The following is an 8909-nucleotide window of genomic DNA, read 5'->3' as shown; positions in this document are numbered from 1 at the left end:
GAACACAAATAAAATACACAATAACATAATAAACAACGATGCATGTTCACATAACGTACTAAAAAAAACAATAAAATAATTGTATTTACCTTTACCACTGAAGATTGAAGTCCATGGTGATTACGATGACGACGACGATGAGGAGGTAATAATGGCGAGAGTTATAAGGAGGAATATGAGGGGGCCCCTGCCCACCCACTACCTCCACATCCACCTGGTGGTGGGAAGGGAACGGTGGTGGGAGCTGGGAGATGCAGGGAGTGGACACGGATCGCGGTTGATTTGAAATGTGCCGGTCGCTTTGGCAAACCGCGGATACACAAAACTTCATACCCACGTGGTTAGCAAATTGGTATATGCCGAAGAACAGCCGTAGATACATAAATACCGCGGATGCGAAACACGCGGTTGGTGAGGGATTGATGTATGCGGAATGTTGAACTTCCTTTGCACCGTATGCAGCCAACCGTGCTAGTCGGAGGTACGAGGCACGCTTGGAGAGACACTGAGAAGGAGAGAGGAGCTCACTGAGAGCCCTGCTTGGAATTATGCTCTGAGAGAGAGGAACACGTGGATCGCAGAATATCCATCCCCATGGAAATGAACTGCATTACAAGATATAAATAAACTATGGATTATACACGAATAGCTTTTTTTTAATTGTGCACGTAATTACTTCTAAGATTCATTCAATAGGATAAATGGCAACTGTAATTTCTGAGAAGGCGTCAACCACATGACGACTGCCATCACACGTGAGTCCGCATGGCTTTGAACAACAAAAAAACCCTCCATGGCCATTTAGAAAGGCAATTAGCTTCTGTTGTGATACAATGAATTACGCGCGAACAGGGTTAAATCTATCACTTATCTGTGAAAAAAGCTTCATAGCTCATCGGATTCCTCCAGTCTGATTCTGACTTATCGATCAACAACTACGCATTGAGTGTAATAGAGCATGTCGCTTGCATATCGCCACAAGGGTCGCCACACTCTCCCGATTGTGTTGACGTCTCCATCGTGCCTGCATGAGGATAGGTCCACTATTGCTGCCAAGTACACAGGAGGTCGTGGGTTCGATCACGACCCTCATGCCTGCTGCTGTATATTTGGAGTGTGCATGGTCTCTCTCTCCGAGGTCCCGTGGTTTGTCTCCAGGTCTTCCGATTTTCCCTCCTGTTTTTCTCCGGTGTGGACCAATCGATTTCAAGGACAGTGCATACATTATCAGAGTTGTTTTTTGTTTGCGTTCCGACCGCAGGTATTGTGGTCAATGTAAACATGACTCCTTGTAAAAAAGGTGTCAGTTTTGTTGCCATATAAAAGGGTAAAAAACAATTATCATATTTTGTTACTGGCAAATGAGGTTTCCAATGGAATAAAAATAGTTTTATATTAGTTTTATATTTTTATTATTTTATTGTTTCTCTCTCCGTGGCCCCGTGGTTTGTTTCCAGGTCTTCCGATTTTCCCTCCCATTTTTCTCTCAAGGCCTCCTCAATCTCCTCTTCATCGCCCATTCTCTTTCCTCTCCTCTCCCCTTGCCCCTCCACTCCTTCCCGTCCCTCCCCTATAGCCCTTGCGTGACCCCCACGTGCCCTCTGTTACGGTCACTCACGCCTCAGCCCTTGCATGCCCTTTGCCAGCTAACTCACTCGATTGTTACCTCTTATAAACCTTTCACGTCACGGGTGTTCCCCTATAGAAGGGAAACAATAAAATAAAATAAAAATTGTTTTATATTTTTATTATTTTATTGTTTCCCTTCTACGTGACTTTACCGAAAGAACCAAGATTATGAATCCCTGCAGTCACGAAAGTTTTAAATCAAAAATAAATATTACTTGTTTTAATAGGAATGTAAACTTGAGATCGTAAGAAATTGTGGTATAATGCTTCCGATTATCATAAACTCCATGTCCGTGCAAAAGTGCATAGATCTAAATATAAATAGGATTGCTATTTCAAATTTTAAGCGCTTAGTCAGACCAACCGAGACCCTGGGTTCAAATGCCAGGCTCTTCTTATAGCATGCATCCTAAAGTGTAGTAAAATTCATGTTCTATGTCCGGCCACACAAATCAACATGAGCTGTTGGTGTATAGGTCTCTGTGAGACACGTGATAGCAGTGTACGATGGTAACTTCACGACAACCAACTCACTCACGAGAATACCCTAAACATCACACGCGAATCCGATGAGCTATGAAGATCGTTTTCACTGATTTCCAGTACGGGGCGGGTGACCAGCGAGTTACATCAACAAGCAATACACACAAAACCAATATGAGAGCAAGATAGAGAGATAAGGTAAGCAAATAAACAGAAGGATTTCTCCACACCTCTGGCTGTCGCCCGATGATGCTGGATGTAATTACCGGAGAAACGTCAGGGTACTCGAGTTGTAAATGTTGTTGTGGGTTCACTCTCCAACATACAACCGGTGTGCTGAACTAGTCACGAATTGGCACGTTTTGTTTACGTGACAACATCACTAATTGGCTGTCGTGGGTGGTGTCATATCTAACGATACATTTATATTTACGCGATCTAGCCCCTCAAAAAACCTCTATTATGGATAAATAAAGTATCGAAGTACAAATTGCATACGTACATCAATCCCTGCCGATTTGTCAACTACAAAAAGCAAGCTTGGGCAAGGTAGCAAAATAACAACGGACCCAGACCGCGTGCGTCAACCGTGCACATGCCGGCCTCCACGTCACATTACACACTGATACACTGATAGACGTCAGCAGTGTAATGAGCGTGGGGGGGCAGGCAGGGGGGACCATGCCTCCCCCTGGTGGCCAAAGCTACGAGTTGGGGCCCCCTTGACAACCACCACTTGTGTAATACGCGGTTCACATTCATTATTTTATGAAAATGTTTTCATTTACGTTCCACGTTTTATTTAATTGAGGTAGTAACGTAATCTTGCAAAGAGGTAACTACTATGGAGCTGTAGTGGCTGCATTTTGCGAAGACGGAGCGCCCCTACAGCGTTAAATGTTCGATACCGTGAGCGACGATGTGGTTAGGGCAAGAGGAGGCCGCGATATACAATAGCCCTGGGTGCAACCGTGCGAGACAAATCAAATGTTGGGGCCCCACCTGACCGATTGCCGCACCCCCTGAGCTGATAAAGTAGCCACGACGCCACTGGTAGACATCTCGATGGCAGGCTCGCTGAACAAATGCGGACGGTACTCTATGGTTCTATTGGGTAAAATCATGTAGGTGAAAATAAAATAACAAAAAATCACGACGTTTCGGCCACAACACAAACGGCCTTCATCAGGTGAAGGGACGAGACTGTCTGGAGGACAGCGCTGGAGTGAGAGAAGTCACGCTTAGATCACGACCTTTAAGCTGTGTGAGAAGAAAAACACAAAGCGCCTTGACAAAGGAATTAGCATATAATTTAGCATTGAAATGGCTCAATAAAATAGCTAAGTTAAAGTGTACACATCCGCAGAGGTACCCCTTGACAAAGGAATTAGCATAGAATTTAGCATTGAAATAGCTGAGTGATTAGCTTGTAACTGGTCACAGAAATAGCTATGTTAAAGTCAGAGCATATACATTCACCGAGGCACCTAGTACTCATCAAACAGGAGAATTTAGCGAAACACAACCACGCTCAGACAGCGGACCTTTAAACTGTGTGCGAGCAAACAAGGTGTTCTGACAAAGAAATTAGCATAAAAATTAGCATTTGATTGGCGGATTTTAGGAAAGAGGTGGTGTACGTGCCGGTGGACTTGCCGTTTGGCGCAGGGGGGGGGGGGAAGGGGGGGAGGAGGAGTTTACCTATTGATGGTGTGAAAAGGGAATTTATAAGAGCTGCGAAAGTTTGGGGTACCACTACTTGAAAAAATATACTGTACCATTGAAATTAGTTTAATGTTTAGTTCGATTTAGAACATCTTTCCAATGGTTGCTTAATTTGAAACCATCCTCTCGGTTGAAATTGCGTCTGTGTTTGTAGATCTGAATTGCTTCATGAACAAATCTCTGATAAAAGCCCGTGGGTTTGCAAAGAACCTTGGTATCGGAGAAAATTATATCGTGATCCCCCACAGCGTTGTAACAGTGATCAGCCACGGCAGAAGAATTCGTTTTGCCGTGTTTCAAATCTGATTTGTGCTCGCGAATTCGGTCAGAGACATGTCGCTTTGTCTCCCCGAAATAGCAATCACCGCAGGTACAACTCAATTTATAAACCCCGGGGTACTGTAAATCAGGAATGACATCCTTCACGGATGGGATCAGATCACGAATTTTGTGTACTGTATTGAACCGGACCTGGATCTTGTGTTTGTTTAGAATTTTGGAAATCTTTTTAGTAACGCCTGCTATATATGGAAGTGTGATGGTTTTGACCGGAGTATCAAGTGGTTGTTTCTGTATGGAGGGAGAAACAGCTTGGCGGATGGTACGGTCAGAGTAACCATTCCTTTTGAGGGCCAGGTGTACATGTTTTCATTCACTGGTCAGGTGGTGTTGGTCCAAAATGCAATGAGCCCTATGGTATAAAGTTTTGATGAGAGAATTATTTTGGGCTGGGTGGTGGTGGGAATCAGGTTTCAAGTAGGAATCTGTGTGGGTGGGTTTCCTGTAGACAGAATGCCCCAATGAGCCATCAGGTCTCCTCTCAAACAGAACATCTAAGAATGGTAGCTTGCCATCTTTCTCCACTTCCATGGTGAATTTGATGGCGGGATGTCTGGAATTGATGTGGTGTAGGAAAAGGTTCAGAGCTGGGAGGCCATGTGGCCAAATGACGAAAATGTCATCCACATATCTCTTCCACAGGGAAGGTCTGAGGGTGGAAGTCTGGATGGCGTCTGATTCAAATTTCTCCATGAAAATATTGGCTATCACTGGTGATAAGGGGGATCCCATGGGGGTACCCTCATTTTGTTTGTAGAAGGAGCCATTCCAAGTAAAGTAGGTATTGTTGAGGCAGTGCCTAACCAGTGCAGGTGTGTCGGGGTCTAGTCCATGTTGGACCAAATTTTCAATTATTTCAATGGTATCAGGTACTGGGACCTTGGTGAACAAAGAGACCACATCGAAGCTGACAAGGATATCGTCAGGGGACAGTACAACGTCTTTGACCATAGAGACCAATTGGGCTGAGTTAAGTACTGCTGAGGCGGTCTTGCCAGTGAAAGGCAGCAAGGTATCTGACAGAAAATGGGCTAGTCTATAGGTAGGGGAGTTGATCGTGGATACGATGGGTCGAAGTGGGGTGCCTTCTTTATGAATCTTGGGAAGACCATAGAATCTAGGGGGTCTTGCAGCAGAAGGTTTTAGGGAGGGACGTTTAGTTGGGTCGATTAGGGAGGTCGAACTTGTGATGATCTTGTTGGTTTTTATCACTAGGCTATTAGTAGGGTCATTTTTTTTATTTTTGAGTAACTTCCATCGTTGAGCAGATTCTGGATTTTGTTGTTGTAAGAATCTTTATCCATAATAACAGTAGCGTTGCCTTTATCGGCTGAGAGGATGCCTATATCACTTGTTTTTTAAATTCGCGAGTTCAGAGCGTTCATTTTTGCTGATGTTACTAATGGGTTTCTTAGCATTCTTAAGAATAGTGGCTATTTCAGCTCTCGCAACGTCTGCTTGGATGTGTCCTACGCCTTTGAGGGCTACATCGACCTGAGAGATGATATCATCTATTGGTATGTGTTTTGGGGTGACAGCAAAATTTAGTCCCCTAGCCAGTACTGTTTTCAGATTGTCCGAAATCGGGGTGCTACTCTGATTAATGACGATTTTGTTAACATCTAGTTTTGTTATATGTGGAACTGGGTTCTTCTTTGATAGGTGGTTGAATTTAGAAATCAGGTTAGCTTTACATTTGACTGACAGTGACTCAGCAGAAGAAGCAGTCATGTTGTCTACGTGATTCCAATCAGAAGGTGACATTTTTTGTGTTAACATTAAATGAGCTTGTATGAGAGTCCTGTCTAAAGTATCGAGTTCAAATCGGAGTAGCCTTATCCTCTCTGAGATTAAAGATAGGCTGGCCTCAAGCAGAATCTGTTTAGAATTCGGAGAAGATACAGCAGCAGAAGTGAGTGTGAAAGCGATGGGTATTACCTTGTGATCGCGGCATCTTTTGAGGAAGGTCAGCGTCTCGATGAGCTGCGACTTCTTGTCCCGTTGTCTGTTAAAATGCGGACAGGCCGCCTTGGTGACTCTGTAGGCCAGTGGTTTACTATCGCATATCTTGTCCTGGAGCATCTCTGAAGGCCAAAATAAATAAAAAATGCAGTTCATCATTTAACAGAAAAGTCTGCAACCCTCTGTCAAGCCACAGCTGATGAAATAACTCATGCTGTGTCATTCATGGGAGTTGTTTGACCATACTTCACCAGGCTGCTCAGTGCTGGTTTGTGGGGAAAGGGGTCCAGGACATATCCAGATATCACTCGCCACTGATGGTCAGGAATCAAAACTATTATATCACAACTCTACCCCAGTAACACAGTACAGTACAGAAATACCACAATTTACGTCTCCCCCTTTTACGTCGTTTTGCAAATACGTCGTCACTTTATTATCAACACCACTACCCGATGATTAGCGTCGCCTCAACCTTCACTTACGTCGCTGACAGCATCGTCCGTCCCTTCTCGTAGTCCGTCGCCTCTCAACCATCGCCTCCACCACCACCACCATTCACTACTACCCTGTAACATCACTTTGACATCGTTTCGATATTCGCCGTCGGACCTTTTAGGAACGCATCCTCGACGTAAACCGGGGTGTTACCCCATCAAATTATTGACATGTGGCAAATGACTCAAATAGCACCAAGGACTTATGTAAAATGTTGCATTCAAAAAAATCGCTTTCAATTGATTCCTTGAGAAGTGATTTGGTGTCCTTTGCTGCGGCTGTCCTGGCAGGATGTGATACTTTCACGAGGCAGTGTCCACATTACATGACTCCTGGAGCACATTTGCAATGTAATTGGCGTTACAATACACGTATATACTTCTTATATGAGGGCATGGGAGTTTAAGGAGATTACAAATTATAAAAATGTAGATTGAAACAACACGACATAAAGATGTGCACAAATGATTACGCACACGTGTGCAATGAACTAAATTTATTCTCACGATCAGCAGGGTTTGCTGACATCTACTGGGCACATCCAAAACCATAGAGCTATTAAGATTTAAATGATCTTATAAAACAACCTACTCTATTTTTTTATATTTAAAGCTTTTGTAACTGCAGGGATTCATATTCTTGGTTCTTTCGGTAAAGTCACGTAGAAGGAAAACAATAAAATAATACAAATATAAAACAATAAAATTCTCACGACGTTTCGACTGCAACACAAGCAATCATCATCAGGTGTGAAAACCACAGCAAGAAAATTTGAAAAAAATGACGGTTATTTTTAACGTTAGTACCACGGAGTGCGATTTGACAGTTTGTTCAGATGGACGACTGGTCAATTATTGTTTCCCTTCTATGTGACTTTACCGAAAGAACCGAGAATATGAACCTACTCTATTGTATATCCTGAGGTCAAGAAATACAAATGATCTTAATGTGTCTAATTTAGGTGGCATTTATGGTATCCCTCCTTTCTAAAATGTGCATCCAATATTCTTGTCGAACCATTTAGCAAATTTAAATGTGCAATGTCCCACAAACTTTTTACGACCAAACTGTAAAACAGCCTATATGCAAACGTGATTGATATGAACAATCATATTCATCATTTGCAGCAAGCCCCTGTTGGAGAATCTAGCGAATCATTTTATTCCTCTGCTCGTGTCCTGCCACCAGAGAGATGTGTTTAAGATGATGTGTCTGTGGGGTCTAGCGAGGACCTCCACGGTACCCAGCTACTCCAGGAGCTACCACGGTGGCTAGGAGACTTTAACTACCTCGCCTTGGTTTGTACATGTGGAGGGAAAAAAAACAATCTGTGACCTATTTTTATTTAGTTATTTTTAGTGACTTGTTTAGCCTTCCTATACTTTGCACTCCTCTCGCTTTTTTGTATTGTTTGTTGTAAAATTTTGACTTAAAACTTTCGTGACTGCAGGAATTCATATTTTTTGGTTCTTTCGGTAAAGTCACGTAAATTAAAAAAGTGAATAAAAATAAACTAAAAACCACGACGTTCCGATCACAACACAAGCGATCGTCTTCAGGAGGAAAGAGGGGGTCACCGAAGGCAACCGTTTTTAAAGGATTAAAAAAAGGTGGGCGTGACACAAGCGCTCCGGCGGTGGAAGCATGGAACATGCAGTGCCAACAAAACGTCCTGGTGTCAGAACGAAGTGGGCGGGGCATATGTGCCATTGGCTCACCCCCCTACAAACTGGCCCGATATCTGTCTGAGACCTTAAAGCCATTCACTGGTAAGACCACTTCATCTGTACTTAACTAAGCTCACCTGGTATCGTCAATTAAGGACATCTCACTGTCCCCAGGTGATTTGTACGTTAGTTTCGATGTAGTTGCTTTGTTCACCAAAGTTCCTGTCCCCGATACCATTGCAATCATTGAAGATTTGGTCCAACAAAGATTTAATGCTGATGTACCGGCCCTGGTGAGACACTGCCTCACCAATACATACTTCACCTGGAATGGAACATTCTACAAACTGAAGGCACCCCAATGAGTTCTTCCTTATCTCCGGTTGTAGCCAATGTTTTCATGAATTTTTTTGAAACTGACTCCATCCAGGCATCCACTCTACGCTCGTCCTTGTGGAAGAGGTATGTGGATGACACGTTTGTCATCTGGCCACATGGCCGACCGGCTCTGAACCAATTCCTCAACCACATCAATTCCATAAACCCAGCCATCAACTTCACCATGGAGGTAGAAAAGGATGGCAAGCTACCCTTCTTGGATATCCT

This window comes from Petromyzon marinus, chromosome 26 (genome assembly GCF_048934315.1).
Source record: "Petromyzon marinus isolate PM22_M1 ecotype Great Lakes invasive population chromosome 26, UKy_Petmar_22M1.pri1.0, whole genome shotgun sequence".
NCBI lineage: Eukaryota > Metazoa > Chordata > Hyperoartia > Petromyzontiformes > Petromyzontidae > Petromyzon > Petromyzon marinus.
The sequence above is the reverse complement of the archived record's forward strand: the minus strand, read 5'-3'. Positions refer to the sequence as shown.